We start from the raw sequence: 14650 nt of genomic DNA, 5'->3' as shown, positions 1-14650 counted from the left end.
AAAGGATAATAGATGGAAAACTCTAACACAAGTAGGGAAACTATACCCTAGAAAAAGCCAGAAAGTAATCTTCTTTCAACAAACTCAAAAGAAGATAGCCACACAAACATAAAAATAACATTAAAAAAAACCCAAGAAACAACAATCAAGATTCTTTAATATCGCTTAACATCAATGAACTCAATTCTCCAATAAAATGGCATGGAATAGCAGACTGGATACATGAACAGTACCCAGCATTTTGCTGCATAGAGGAAACACATCTCAGTGTCAAAGATAAACACTACCTTAGAGTAAAAGGCTGGAAAACAATTTTGCAAGCAAATAGTCCCAAGAAACAAGCTGAAATAGCCATTCTAATATTGAATAAAATCAACTTTCAACCAAAAGTTATCAAGAAGGATAAGGAAGGATTCTTCATACTCATTAAAGGAAAAGTCTACCATGAAGAACTCTCAATTTTGAGCATCTGTGCTCCCAAAACAAGGGAACCCACATTTATAAAAGAAACTTTATTAAAGCTCAAAGCACACATTGTACCTCACACAATAATAGTGGGAGACTTCAACACCCCACTCTCATCAATGGACAGATCATGGAAACAGAAACTAAACAGAGACACAGTGAAACTAACAGAAGTTATGAACCAAATGAATTTAACAGGTATCTATAGAAAATTTCATCCTAAAACAAAAGAATATACATTCTTCTCAGCACCTTATGGTACCTTCTCCAAAAGCTGACCATATAATTGGTCACAAAACAGGCCTCAATGGATAAAGCAGATTGAAAAAAATCACATGCATCCTATTAGATCACCACTGGCTGGTCTTTAATAGCAACAAAACCAACAGAAAACACATATACACATGGAAGATAAACAATGCTCTACTCAATGACAGCTTGGTCAGGGAAGAAATAAAGAAATTAAAGACTTTTTAGAATTTAATGAAAATAAAGACACAACATACCCAAACTTATGGGACACAATGAAATCAGTACCAACAGGAAAACTCATAGCTCTGAGCACCTCCCAAAAGAAACTGGAGAGAACATACACTGGCAGCTTAACAGCACACATGAAAGCTCTTGAAGAAAAAGAAGCAAGTATACTGGAGAGGAGTAGATAGCAGGAAATAACCAAATTCAGGGCTGAAGTCAACTAAATACAAATAAAAAGAACTATACAAAGAATAGGCAAACCAGGATCTGGTTCTTCACGAAAATCAACAAGATAGATAAACTCTTACCCTGACTAACTAGAGGGCACAGAGACAGTATCCAAATTAAGAAAATTAGAAATGGAAAGGGAGACATAACAACAGAAACTGGGGGAATTAAAATAAATCCTCAGATCCTACTACAAAAGCCTATACTCAATAAAACTGGAAAATCTGGATGACATGGACATTTTTCTAGACAGATACCAGGTACCAAAGTTAAATCAGGACCAGATAAACCATCTAAATAATCCCATAATCCCTGAAGAAATAGAAGCAAACATTCAAAATCTCCTAATCAGAAAAAGACCAGGACCCAATGGGTTTAGTGCAGAATTCTATCAGACCTTCAAAGAATACCTAATACTCTTCAAACTGTTCTACAAAATAGAAACAGGAGGAACACTACCCAATTCGTTCTATGAAGCTACAATTATACTTATACCTAAATCACATAAAGACTCAACAAAGAAGAAAATGTCAGATCAATTTCTCTTATGAATATCAATGTAAAAGTACTCAATAAAATTCTTGCAAACTGAATCCAAGAACAAATGAAAATCATCATTCACCATGGTCAAGTAGGCTTCATCTCAGGAATGCAGGGATGGTTCAATATACAGAAATCCATCAATGTAATCCACTATATAGACAAACTCAAAGAAGAACAACCCTATATGATCATGTCATTAGATGCTGAAAAAGCATTTGACAAAGTCCAACACCCCTTCATGGTAAAAAGTCTTGGAAAGAAAGGAATTCAAGACCAATACCTAAACATAATAAAAGCAATATACAGAAAACTAGTAGCCAATATCAAACTAAATAGAGATAAACTTGAAGCAATTCCACTAAAATCTGAAAGTAGACAATTCTGCCCACTCTCGCCCTACCTATTCAATATAGTACTTGAAATCCTAGCCAGAGCAATTAGACTAGAAAAGAAGGTCAAAGGGATACAAATTGGAAAGGAAGAAGTCAAAATATCAATATTTGCAGATGATAGTATACTTATGTGAACCCCAAAATTTCACCAGAGAACTCCTAAACCTGATAACCAACTTTAGCCAAGTGGTTAGCTATAAAACTAACTCAAACAAATCAGAAGCCTTCCTCTACTCAAAGTATAAACAGTCTGTGAAAGAAATTATTGAAATTATACCCTTCACAATAGTCACAAATAATATAAAATATCAGTTAGTTTTGACTCTTTGCTATAGATTGTTGGGTCAAGGGGTACTATAAAAATGATGGGAAAGACAGACAAGGGTCATAACAAGATTCCTTGTGATAATATGCCTAACTTCCTTGAAATACTGTAGCTCTCAGCTTTGAACAGAGATTGTCTATTTTCTTGTTTCTTATCTGCATACATGTATATGATACCAGAAGACCAACCTTGGATGTCATTCTTCAGGTATTATCTACTTTGGTTCTTTTCAGACAGTGTCTCTAACTAGACAAATACTTGCCAAATAGGCTAGGCTGGTCTGACAGCAAAAACCAGGGTTGGCCTGTACCTCCCCAGACTGGGATTACAAAGGGACACCACCATACTTATTTATTTATTTATTTTTTGTTTTGAACATGGGTTCTAGGATGAAACTCAGGTTGTTGTGCTTACAAATCCAGCACTTCACTGACTGAGCTATCTTTCCAGCCACTCTTTTGTTTATTGACAAAGATTCTTAGGGAGACACACAGTTGTGTTCAGACAGCACTTCAGTCCATGCTCCATGTCTGTTTCATGTGATCACGTAACACACAAAAGTTTGTTAAACGTGCTGTGCTGTGTAGGATTTTAGGGTGCTGGCATCTCTTAGCCCATGAGAGCTGAAGTATAACCCCAGAAGAAAGTTCCTGCCAACACAGGAATGGCAAAAGAGAGATGCCATTGCTGTGATCAAGGTGGCCCTTAGCATGTCACAGAGGAGAAAGCGTCATACTGGCTTCCTCTCAAGTCGTCCTGTGGATGCTCACTGAATGGGAGTTAGCTACAAATGCCAACTGACTGGTCATCAAACAACAACAACAAAAAAGAATGGAGTTGTCATGATGCAGCCACTGTAGGGAGCATGACATTTGTGTCAAAATCGTCAAGAAAGGTCATAGTCACTTCTCCATGCATGGCCCAAAGAAATTTGGAATTTGTATTTCAACCAAAGAAGGCAAGAAAGCAGGTCAGGACAAAGCTGCTTCTTATACAGTATTATTTGTGGAAGTAAAAATGTTAAAACAATTTACATGGAAAGAAAAAGAGAGAAATGCACAAGGTATAAATCCTATGGTAAAAATCCAGAGAAACAAGACTCAGGGACAAAGAGAAACAAATCTAGACTATTACACAAATGGATGAATCCCAACGCAGAACAGTTAGTGACAATGGGGAGGAATGGTGAGGATATAGGGTGCAATTTATTTAACATTGAAAAGCAAAAGAGAAATAATGGAATTTACTACTTCTGGACACACACACTCTCTCTCTCTCTCTCTCTCTCTCTCTCTCTCTCTCTCTCTCTTTCTCTCTCTCTCTCTCTCTCTCCCTCACACACACACACACACACACACACACACACACACACACACACACACACACACACACACACATGTACGTGTATATATGGATACAAGTATCACGTAGACTAGAATTTTAAGTAGCACAAGTAATCATTGTTTCCAAAGAGAGAGATGAAAGAGAGAAAGAAGAGGGAGGGGGAGGGAGGAAAGGAAATGAAGGGAGAGAGAGAGAGAGAGAGAGAGAGAGAGAGAGAGAGAGGTGGGGGGAGAGGAGACAGAAGGAATTTCTAATTTTATTTGGTACTTTCACTTTTCAGTAGATCAATAATAATGTAAATTTCCTTTACTTACCAGCTAAAGCCATTTGAACGAGAATCTTTCTTCTTGTATGTGAAGTAATGAGGGGGCAACCTGACCTAAATTGCAACAGAAATTACGGTAAAGCATGTCTGGCACAATTATGCGGCTATAATTTAGGAACAGGCACAAGTGCCTAATTTGGGACTCTAAACAGGGCAATAACATCTCGAATTGATCCCTTTGCACACATCTTGGTAAATTTGGATCTGTAAAGTACTTTAAAGCAGTGAGTTAAGAGTTAAGTAAGAACTCATAACATTGGAAATATGCTATTTTTCATAGAATAAAAATTTTTGGTGTCCTAGAAAAATCAGGAAATTTTTCTTTTTATTTTCAGTCTGAATTCCAGATTGCTTCTGATTGTTATGGAAACCTACTTCGTGAAGGTTTTTCTGGTGGTCAGGTGTGCAGCCATGGGGCAAAGGCACTTAATGAGTTAGAATGGACAAAATGCATCTATAGTTTTGAAAGCAGTTGGTATTTTCAGAAGCAAACATTTCCCTTCAGTAATGCTCAGAAAGCTGGACTCCTTGCTGCTTTGATTGCCAGAGCAAAAACAGAAAACTCCAAAGACAGGGTTGGAAATAGCCTTTGATTTTTGTAAAGCATGAAGTGATTGAGATAAACTATGGTGTGAGCGTAGGTTTCTGCACTTTGGAAGGCTGTGGGTGAGCATCATCCAAGCTCTGTCTCATCTGTAAATTATTTCAAGAGTTATTAGTTTTATTTTTGTTTGTGATGGTGCACACAGTTCACATGATTCACTCCAAATCAACACTTACAATATAGTAAAGCATTAAATGGATGCTTTCCACATTGGAAGCTTACCCAGTGTCTGACTTATCTTCCGAGGAATTCTTTCTGTCCCAATTCACCTCTCACTTGCTTTCAAATGAGACTGAAGGACTCTCTAATCCCATTATTAGTTCTGTGTTTTGTAGAAACCTTCAAAACTATCTAGCATCCCTCAGATAACATTAGACCTTATCATCCAGTGACAATAATCTTCTCTAAAACAATTCCTCACCATTTACAGGATATTGAGCAAAGATATTTACCATAGTGGCTTTACCTTTCTTTTATTTTATTAGACATTTTCTTGATTTACATTTCAAATGCTATCCCAAAAGACCCCTATACCCTGCCCCCCACCCCGCCCTGCTCCCCTACCCACTCACTCCCACTTCTTGGCCCTGGGGTTCCCCTGTACTGGGGCATATAAAGTTTGCTAGACCAAGAGGCCTCTCTTCCCAATGATGGCCGACTAGGCCATCTTCTGCTACATATGCAGCTAGAGACACGAGCTCTGGGGGAACTGATTAGTTCATATTGTTGTTCCACCCATAGAGTCGCAGACCCCTTTAGCTCCTGGGGTACTTTCTCTAGCTCCTCCATTGGGGGCCCTGTGTTCCATCCTATAGATGACTGTGAGCATCCACTTCTGTATTTGCCAGGCACTGGCAAAGCCTCACAGGAGACAGCTATATCAGGGTCCTTTCAGCAAAATCTTGCTGGCATATGCAATAGTGTCTGCGTTTGGTGGCTGATTATGGGATGGACCCCAGGTGGGACAGTCTCTGGATGGTCCATCTTTTCATCTTAGCTCCAAACTTTGTCTCTGCAACTCCTTCCATGAATATTTTATTTCCTATTCTAGGGAGGAATGAAGTATCCACACGTTGGTCTTCCTTCTTGATTTTCTTGTGTTTTGGAAAGTGTATCTTGGGTACTCTAGGTTTCTGAGCTAATATTCACTTATCAGTGAGTGCATATCAAGTGACTTCTTTTGAGATTGGGTTACCTCATTCAGGATGATACCCTCCAGGTCCATCCATTTGCCCAGGAATTTCATAAATTCATTGTTTTTAATAGCCGAGTAGTATTCCATTGTGCAAATATACCACATTTTCTGTGTCCATTACTCTGTTGAGGAACATCTGGGTTCTTTCCAGCTTCTGGCTATTATAAATAAAACTGCTATGAACATAGTGGAGCATGTGTCCTTATTACCAGTTGGAACATCTTCTGGGTATATGCCCAGGAGAGGTATTGCTGGATCTACTGGTATTACTATGTCCAGTTTTCTGAGGAACCGCCAGACTGATTTCCAGAGTGGTTGTACAAGCTTGCAATCCCACCAGCAATGGAGGAGTTTTCCTCTTTCTCCACATCCTTGCCAGCATCTGCTGTCACCTGAATTTTTGATCCTAGCCATTCTGACTGGTGTGAGGTGGAATCTCAGGGTTGTTTTGATTTGCATTTCCCTGATGATTAAGGATGTTGAACATTTTTTCAACTGCTTCTCAGCCCTTCAGTGTTACTCAGTTGAGAATTCTTTGTTTAGCTCTGTACCCCATTTTTAATGGGGTTATTTGAATTTCGAGAGCCAAGCTTCTTGAGTTCTTTGTATATATTGGATTTTAGTCCCCTATCAGATTTGTGATTATTAAAAATACTTTTTACTCTGTTAGTGGCCTTTTTGTCTTATTGACAGTATCTTTTGCCCTACAGAAGCTTTGCAATTTTATGAGGTCCCATTTGTCCATTCATGTTCTTACAGCACAGGTCATTGCTGTTCTGTTTAGGAATTTTTTCCCTGTACCCATATCTTCGAGGGTTTCCCCCACTTTCTCCTCTATAAATTTCAGTGTCTCTGTTTTTTTTGATCCACTTAGACTTGAGCTTTGTACAAGGAGATAAGAATGGAACAGTTCTCATTCTTCTACATGATAACTGTCAGTTGTGCCAGTGCCATTTGTTGAAAATGCTGTATTTTTTCCACTGGATGGTTTTAGCTCCCTTGTCAAAGATCAAGTAACCATAGGTGTGTGGGTTAATTTCTGGGTCTTCAATTCTATACCATTGATCTACCTATATGTCGCTATACCATCACCATGCAGTTTTTATCACAATTGCTCTGTAGTACAACTTGAGGTCAGGCATGGTGATTCCCTCAGAGGTTCTTTTATTGTTGAGAACAGTTTTTGCTATCCTAGGTTTTTGTTTTTGTTTTTTTATTCCAGATGAATTTGCAAATTGCCCTTTCTAACTCTGTGAAGAATTGAGTTGGAATTTTGATGGGGATTGCATTGAATCTGTAGATTGCTTTCGGCAGGATCGCCATTTTTACCATATTAATCCTGTCGATCCATGAGCATGCGAGATCTTTCCATCTTCTGAGATCTTAAATTTCTTTCTTCAGAGACTTGAAGTTCTTGTCATACAGACCTCTCACTTCCATAGTTAGATTCACACCAAGGTATTTTATAATTTTTGTGACTATTGTGAAGGGGGTTGTTTCCCAAATTTCTTTCTCATCCTGTTTATCTTTTGTGTAGAGAAAGACCATTGATTTGTTTGAGTTAATTTTCTTTTTTTCTTTTTTCTTTTTTAATATTTTTATTAGGTATTTTCCTCATTTACATTTCCAATCCTATCCCAAAAGTCCCCCAGACCCTCCCCCCCACTCCCCTACCTACCCATTCCCACTTTTTGGCCCTGACGTTCCCCTGTACTGGGGCATATAAAGTTTCCATGACCAATGGGCCTCTCTTTCCAGTGATGGCCGACTAGGCCATCTTTTGATACATATGCAGCTAGAGACAAGAGCTCAGGGGTACTGGTTAGTTCATATTGTTGTTCCACCTATAGGGTTGCAGTTCCCTATAGCTCCTTGGGTACATTTGCTAGCTCCTCCATTGGGGGCCCTGTGATCCATCCAATTGCTGACTGTGAGCATCCACTTCTGTGTTTGCTAGGCCCTGGCATAGTCTCCAGCTACTGCACTGAAGCTGTTTATCAGTTTTAGGAGTTCTCTGGTGGAATTTTTAGGGTCACTTACTATCATATCACCTGCAAATAGTGTTAGTTTGACTTCTTCCTTTCCAATTTGTATCCCCTTGATCTCCTTTTGTTGTCGAATTGCTCTGGCTAGGACTTCAAGTACTATATTGAATAGGTAGGGAGAAAGTGGGTATCCTCGTCTAGTCCCTGATTTTAGTGGGATTGCTTCCAGCTTCTCTCCATTTAGTTTGATGTTGGCTACTGGTTTGCTGTATATTGCTTTTACTATGTTTAGGTATGGGCCTTGAATTCCTGATCGTTCCATGACTTTTATCATGAAGGGGTGTTGAATTTTGTCAAATGCTTTCTCAGCATCTAAGGAGATGATCATGTGATTTTTGTCATTGAGTTTGTTTATATAGTGGATTATGTTGATGGATTTCCATATATTAAACCATCCCTGAATCCCTGAGATGAAGCCTATTTGGTCATGATGGATGATTGTTTTGATGTGTTCTTGGATTCGGTTTACAAGGATTTTATTGAGTATTTTTCCATCAATATTCATAAGGGAAATTGGTCTGAAGTTCTCTTTCTTTGTTGGATCTTTGTGTGGTTTAGGTATCAGAGTAATTGTGGCTTCATAGAATGAATTGGGTAGATTACCTTCTGTTTCTATTTTGTGGAATAGTTTGAGGAGAGGTGGAATTAGGTCTTCTTTGAAGGTCTGATAGAACTCTGTACTAAACCCATCTGGTCCTGGGCTTTGTTGGTTGGGAGACTATTAATGGCTGCTTCTATTTCTTTAGGGGAAATGGGACTGTTAAGATCGTTAATCTGATCCTGATTTAACTTTGGTACCTGGTATCTGTCTAGGAAGTTGTCCATTTCATCCAGGTTTTCCAGTTTTGTTGAGTATAGCCTTTTGTAGTAGGATATGATGATATTTTGGATTTCCTCAGGATCTGTTGTTACGCCTCCTTTTTCATTTCTGATTTTGTTAATTAGGATACTGTCCCTGTGCCTTCTAGTTAGTCTGGCTAAGGGTTTATCTATCTTGTTGATTTTCTCAAAGACCAGCTCCTGTTTTGGTTGATTCTTTTAATGGTGGTTTTTGTTTCCACTTGGTTGATTTCAGCCCTAAGTTTGATTATTTCCTGCCATCTACTCCTCTTGGGTGACTTTGCTTCCTTTCCTTCAAGAGCTTCTAGGTGTGCTGTCAGACTGCTAGTGTATGCTCTCTCTAGTTTCTTTTTGGAGGCATTCAGGGCTATGATTTTTCCTCTTAGGAATGCTTTCATTGTGTCCCATCCCATAATTTTTGTATGTTGTGGCTTCATTTTCATTAAACTCTAAAAAGTCTTTGATTTCTTTCTTTCTTCCTTGACCAAGTTATCATTGAGTAAAGTGTTGTTCAGATTCCACGTGAATTTTGGCTTTCTATCATTTATTTTGTTATTGAAGATAGGCCTTAGTCCATGGTGATCTGATAGGATGCATGGGAAATTTCAATATTTTTTTATCTGTTGAGGCCTGTTTTGTGTACGATTATATAGTCAATTTTGGAGGAGGTACCATGAGATGCTGAGAAGATAAAATATTTGTTAGGATAAAATATTCTGCAGATATTATCGTTAAATCCATTTGTTTCATAACTTCTGTTAGCTTCCATGTGTCTCTGTTTAGTTTATGTTTCCAGGATCTGTCCATTGGTGAGAGTGGGTTGTTGAAGTCTCCCACTATTATTGTGTGAGGTGCAATGTATGCTTTGAGCTTTACTAAAGTTTCTTTAATGAATGTGGCTGCCCTTGCAATTGGAGCAAAAATATTTAGAGCTCATCTTGGTAGATTTTACCTTTGATGTGTATGAAGTGCCCCTCCTTGTCTTTTTTGATAACTTTGGGTTGGAAGTCAATTTTATTTTATATTAGAATGGCTACTCCAGCTTGTTTCTTCAGACCATTTTCTTGGAAATTTGTTTTCTAGCCTTTTACTCTGAGGTAGTGTCTGTCTTTATCCCTGAGATGGGTTTCCTGTAAGCAGCAAAATGTTGGGTCCTCTTTGTGTAGCCAATCTGTTAGTCTATGACTTTTTATTGGGGTATTGAGTCCATTGATGTTAAGAGAAATCAAAGAAAAGCAATTATTACTTCCTGTCATTTTTGTTGTTAAAGTTGAGAATCTGTTCTTGTGGCAGTCTTCTTTTCATTTTGTTAAAGGATTACTTTATTCCTTTTTCTAGGGTATAGTTTCCATATTTGTGTTGATGTTTTACCTTTATTATCTTTTGAAGGGCTAGATTCATGGAAAGATATTGTGTATTTGGTTTTATCATGGAATACTTTGGTTCCTTCATCTGTGGTAATTGAGAGTTTTGCTGGGTATAATAGCCTGGGATGGCATTTGTGTTTTCTTAGTGTCTGTATAACATCTGTCCAGGATCTTCTGGCTTTCATAGTGTCTGTTGAGAAGTCTGGAGTAATTCTAATAGGCCTGCCTTTATATGTTACTTGACCTTTCTCCCTTACTGCTTTTAATATTCTGTCTTTATTTAGTGCATTTGTTGTTCTGATTATTATGTGTCAGGAGGAATTTCTTTTCTGGTCTAGTCTATTTGGAGTTCTGTTGGCTTCTTGTATGTTCATGGGCATCTCTTTCTTTAGGTATTGGAACTTTTCTTCTATAATTTTGTTGAAGATATTTGCTGGCCCTTTAAGTTGAAAATCTTCATTCTCATCTACTCCTATTATCCGTAGGTTTGGTCTTCTCATTGTGTCCTGGACTTCCTGGATATTTTGAGTTAGGATCTTTTTGCATTTTGCATTTTCTTTGATTGCTGTGTCCATGTTCCCTATGGAATCTTCTGCACCTGAGATTCTCTCTTCCATTTCTTGTATTCTATTGCTGATGCTCACATCTATGGTCCCTGATTTCTTGCCTAGGGTTCCTATCTCCAGAGTTGTCTCCCTTTGGGTTTTCTTCATTGTTTCTACTTCCATTTTTAGATCTTGGATGGTTTTGTTCAATTCCATCCCTTATTTGGTTGTGTTTTCCTGTAATTATTTAAGAGATTTTGTTTGTTTGTTTGTTTCTTCAACCTGTTTAGCAGTGTTTGCCTGTAGTTCTGTAAGGACTTCTACCTGTTTAGCAGTGTTCTCCTATCATTCCTTGAGGAAGTTTTGTGTTTCCTCTTTAAGGGTTCTACCTTTTTTGCACTGTTCTCCTGTATTTCTTTAAGTGAGCTATTAGTGCCCTTCTTAAAATCTCCCATCACCATCATAAGATATGATTTTAAATCCATGTATTGCTTTTCCGCTGTGTTGGGATATCCAGGACTTGCTGTGTGGGTGTACTGGGTTCTGATGATGCCCAGTGTTCTTGGTTTCTGTTAGTAAGATTCTTATATTTGTCTTTTGCCATCTGGAAATTTCCGGTGTTAATGTTCAAGCTGTATCTGGCTGGAGCCTGATCCTCCTGTGAGTCTGTTAGCCTCTGTCAGCACTCTTGGGAGTCCAACTCTCACCTGAGTTCCAGTGGTCAGAGCACTCTCTCAGGCAAGCTCTCTTCTTGCAGGGCAGGTGTCCAGAAGTCTGGAGCTCTGATCCACCTCCTGAGTTCTGGGGTCAGAGCCCTCCCTGTAGGCTGACTCTCCTCTGGCAAGGAAGATGCCCAGGGATCTGGGTCTCAGCTTTGCCTCCTGTCTGAGGATGAAGTCCCAATGGGACTCTGACCAAGAAGCTCTGTTGCTTCTATTTCCCACGTGCTCTCAGGTGATCAGGAGGTCCTGGGTGTGCTAGGGGTCCTGCATCGTGAAGAGTCCTCTGGTGCCCTAGAGACCCTTGGCTGGGTTCACGCAGAAGATGGCTGGGCTGGCCCAGACCTGAATGGATCCCAGCTTCACGTTAGGCAGGGATCCTCTGTCCCTGTTCCTGCTGGCACAAGACCCTCCACAATTCTTTGGAGCTGATGTTGAGTTCCACTCACCTGTGAACCTGAGGTCCTGCAGCGAGGAGTGCATTCTGGTGCCCTTGAAGGCCTCTGCTGGGCTCAGAAGGAAGATCCATAGTGACTTTTCTTTAGCAATATTTCTCATATTTAGGTTACCTGGCATTACATCTTAGTAGCCATTGAAATGATTATCTCGAAATTGTTTCTGTTTACACTTCTTGAAGGATTTGTACTTATTTCAAAACATTTACAGTATGACTTTACGTAACATTTTGATAATTTTTTTATTTTTGAGATTATCATATAATTCCATAATTTCTTCCCTTCCCTTTCTCCCACCAAAACCTGCCATATATCTCTACCTGTTTCTGTTTCAAATTTATGGGCTTTTTAAATTGATTGTTGATATATATATATATTTCGATGTGCATAAACCCCCATTGCTCAATCTGTTGCATGCATGTATATTTTCAGGGCAGACCATTTAGTATTGGATACCAATTGGAGTGCTCTTGCAGGGGAAGACATTTCTCTGAGTCTCAGCACTCCTGTTGAGAATTAATTCACTTTTCCCACTTGTTATAAGTTCTCACCACTCACTTATAATATATCTCATATATTAGCTCATACATAGCAATTAATTAACTGATAAATATTTAATAAATTGTTATCATTTGAGTTATTACGGAGAAATTGGCACCAGTAAGTTATTAACAGACCTCAAGTCAATCCCTAGCTTTTCAGTTGTCTTATAAAACTAAGCGTGCGACTTTATAATCTAAGATGTACATTCCGGGTGAGACCTGTCCTAGAGTAGGCTCAGATTCAAAAGTATTTTAGTGCTTTGGCCACCATAGGTTCAAAATATGTTAATGGTGAGATCAGATAAGAATACCTCTAAGAACCTCACTGTATAGAATTCTGCCTTTTTTTCTTATAAGAAAAGGATTTCTTTTGGAGGCCAGTTTCCCATTTTAGAGCTGCAAATGCCCTACAGACCCCCTGGCAATATGTGCTAACTCTGTGGAGCCTAGCTCCCCTCCCTCCCTCCCTCCCTCCCTCCCTCCCTCCCTCCCTCCCTCCCTCCTCCTCTTCCTTTCTGTCTGTTTTTCTGTCTTTATTTATTTCATTCTTAATATTGCAGCCTTCTTTTTGGGAAATAAAGTACATATTTATTTTGAAATATTCTCATTTCAATGTGTGGTTGACACAAAAAGTGACTATTAAGATGATTTTTCTTCATTTTATTGAAAATAGATTTTGTCTCACATGATGCATCCTGGTTACAGTTTGACCCCACACCCTCACACTCCTCCCAGTTACTTCTTACCTCCTTTCCCATTTAACCTATATCTATTCTGTTTCAGTCTCTCATTAGACAACAAACAGGTTTCTAAGGAATAATAATACAATGTAATAACGTAAAACAAAACCACACACATTGGAACTGAACAAAACAAACAGAAGGAAAAGAACCCAAGAGAAGACACAGGAAATAGAGACTTACTCTTGCAAATTCAGGAATTCCATACAAATAGTAAACTGGAAGCCATAATATATATGCAAAGAACATGAAGGGTAAAAAGAGAGAAGAAAAAAAACATAAAATGAAAATTTTAAAAAAAGAGAGAAAATTTAAAAAGATTAAAAAAGAAAGTCCAGACAATACACTGTGGTGCCTTTGAGTTCATCTTCTATTGGCTATCCACTGCTGGGCATCCAGCTTACCCTTAAGAGTGGTTTGCTTTCCTAGTGAGACTGCTTTGGAGAAAAACAAATATAAAATTTCAAGTGGTTGTCAATTAGAGATAGTTTTTGCTTTAGAGATGGGGGCATGTGTTTCCTTCTTTTGGCTATAGGACCCCATCTTGTGCAGACTCTGGCAAGTCCTGTGCATGCTGCCTCAGTCGCTGGGCCTTCAATCATGTTGATTTAGGATGTCTGGCTTTCTTTGTGTCCTCCATCCCTTTTGGTTCTCACATTCTCTCTGTCTCTTCTTGCTCAGGGTTCCCTGATTCCTAAAGGGAGGGATTTGATGGAGACTTCTGTTTAGGCCTTGGTGATCCAAATTCTCTCACTCTCTGCATAATGTTCAGCTGTGGGTCACTGTTTGCACCCACCTGCTGAAGGAGGAAGCTTTGCTGGTGAAGGTGGAGCAAGACGCTGATCTATGTGTAGAGTAGAATGTCATTTTATTGCCTCATTTTCCTGTTGTTGTGCTTTGTAGAACAATAGTATTTGGTTTCACCTTAAGTCCCTAGGTTATCTATTCTCAGGTTCTTGGTCACCCAAGTAGAGTTGAGTACTAGTTGCATCTTGTGGAATGGAGTCTTCAGTCAAATCAATATTAATTGGTTACTCCCAAAACTTTGTGCCACCAGTAGAGTAGCCTATCTTTCAGGTAAGACGTTATTGTAGGTCAAAGGGCTTGTGGCTTGGTTCAAGTTTATGATTCTCCTTTGGTAACATGCACAGTACCTTCTTATTCCACAGACATTAGAACTTAGGGGAGAAGGTTCTCGGTAGGCACCAGCTTGGCTTCTCTATGTTCAGTGACCTCAGTAGGTGTTGTCTTCAGCAATAAGGAGTTGCAAATTTGCAACAAGAGATGTTTCCAGTACCAGGATTGGTTTTTGCATCTAATTGAGTTGTTGGCTAGAGGGATCCCATGACAACCACCAATCAACTCAGGCTGTTACCCAGACTATAGCTTGCTTTCCACAAATTGGAACTCTTTGTTTCTCCCACTATTTGCCAATTTCATTTAGAACAACCTCATATTTGTATATATTTTAGGAAGCGTCTACTATATTAGATTTCCAT

General features: G+C 38.9%; 1 long non-coding RNA gene across 6 annotated transcripts in view; it reads right to left on the bottom strand.

Annotated features, from left to right (window-relative positions):
* Gm32076 overlaps positions 1–4176 on the bottom strand; it is a 38039-nt gene extending 33863 nt beyond the window's left edge. For all 6 annotated transcript variants that reach the window (XR_876963.1, XR_876965.1, XR_876964.1 and 3 more), the window contains exon 1: positions 4089–4176. This is a non-coding gene — a long non-coding RNA (predicted gene, 32076). The remainder of the gene's footprint in view (positions 1–4088) is intronic.
* Between the last annotated feature and the right edge of the window lie 10474 nt (positions 4177–14650).

This window comes from Mus musculus, chromosome 17 (assembly GCF_000001635.26).
Source record: "Mus musculus strain C57BL/6J chromosome 17, GRCm38.p6 C57BL/6J".
NCBI classification, from domain to species: Eukaryota; Metazoa; Chordata; class Mammalia; order Rodentia; family Muridae; genus Mus; species Mus musculus.
This window is presented reverse-complemented; position numbering and strand designations above follow the sequence as displayed.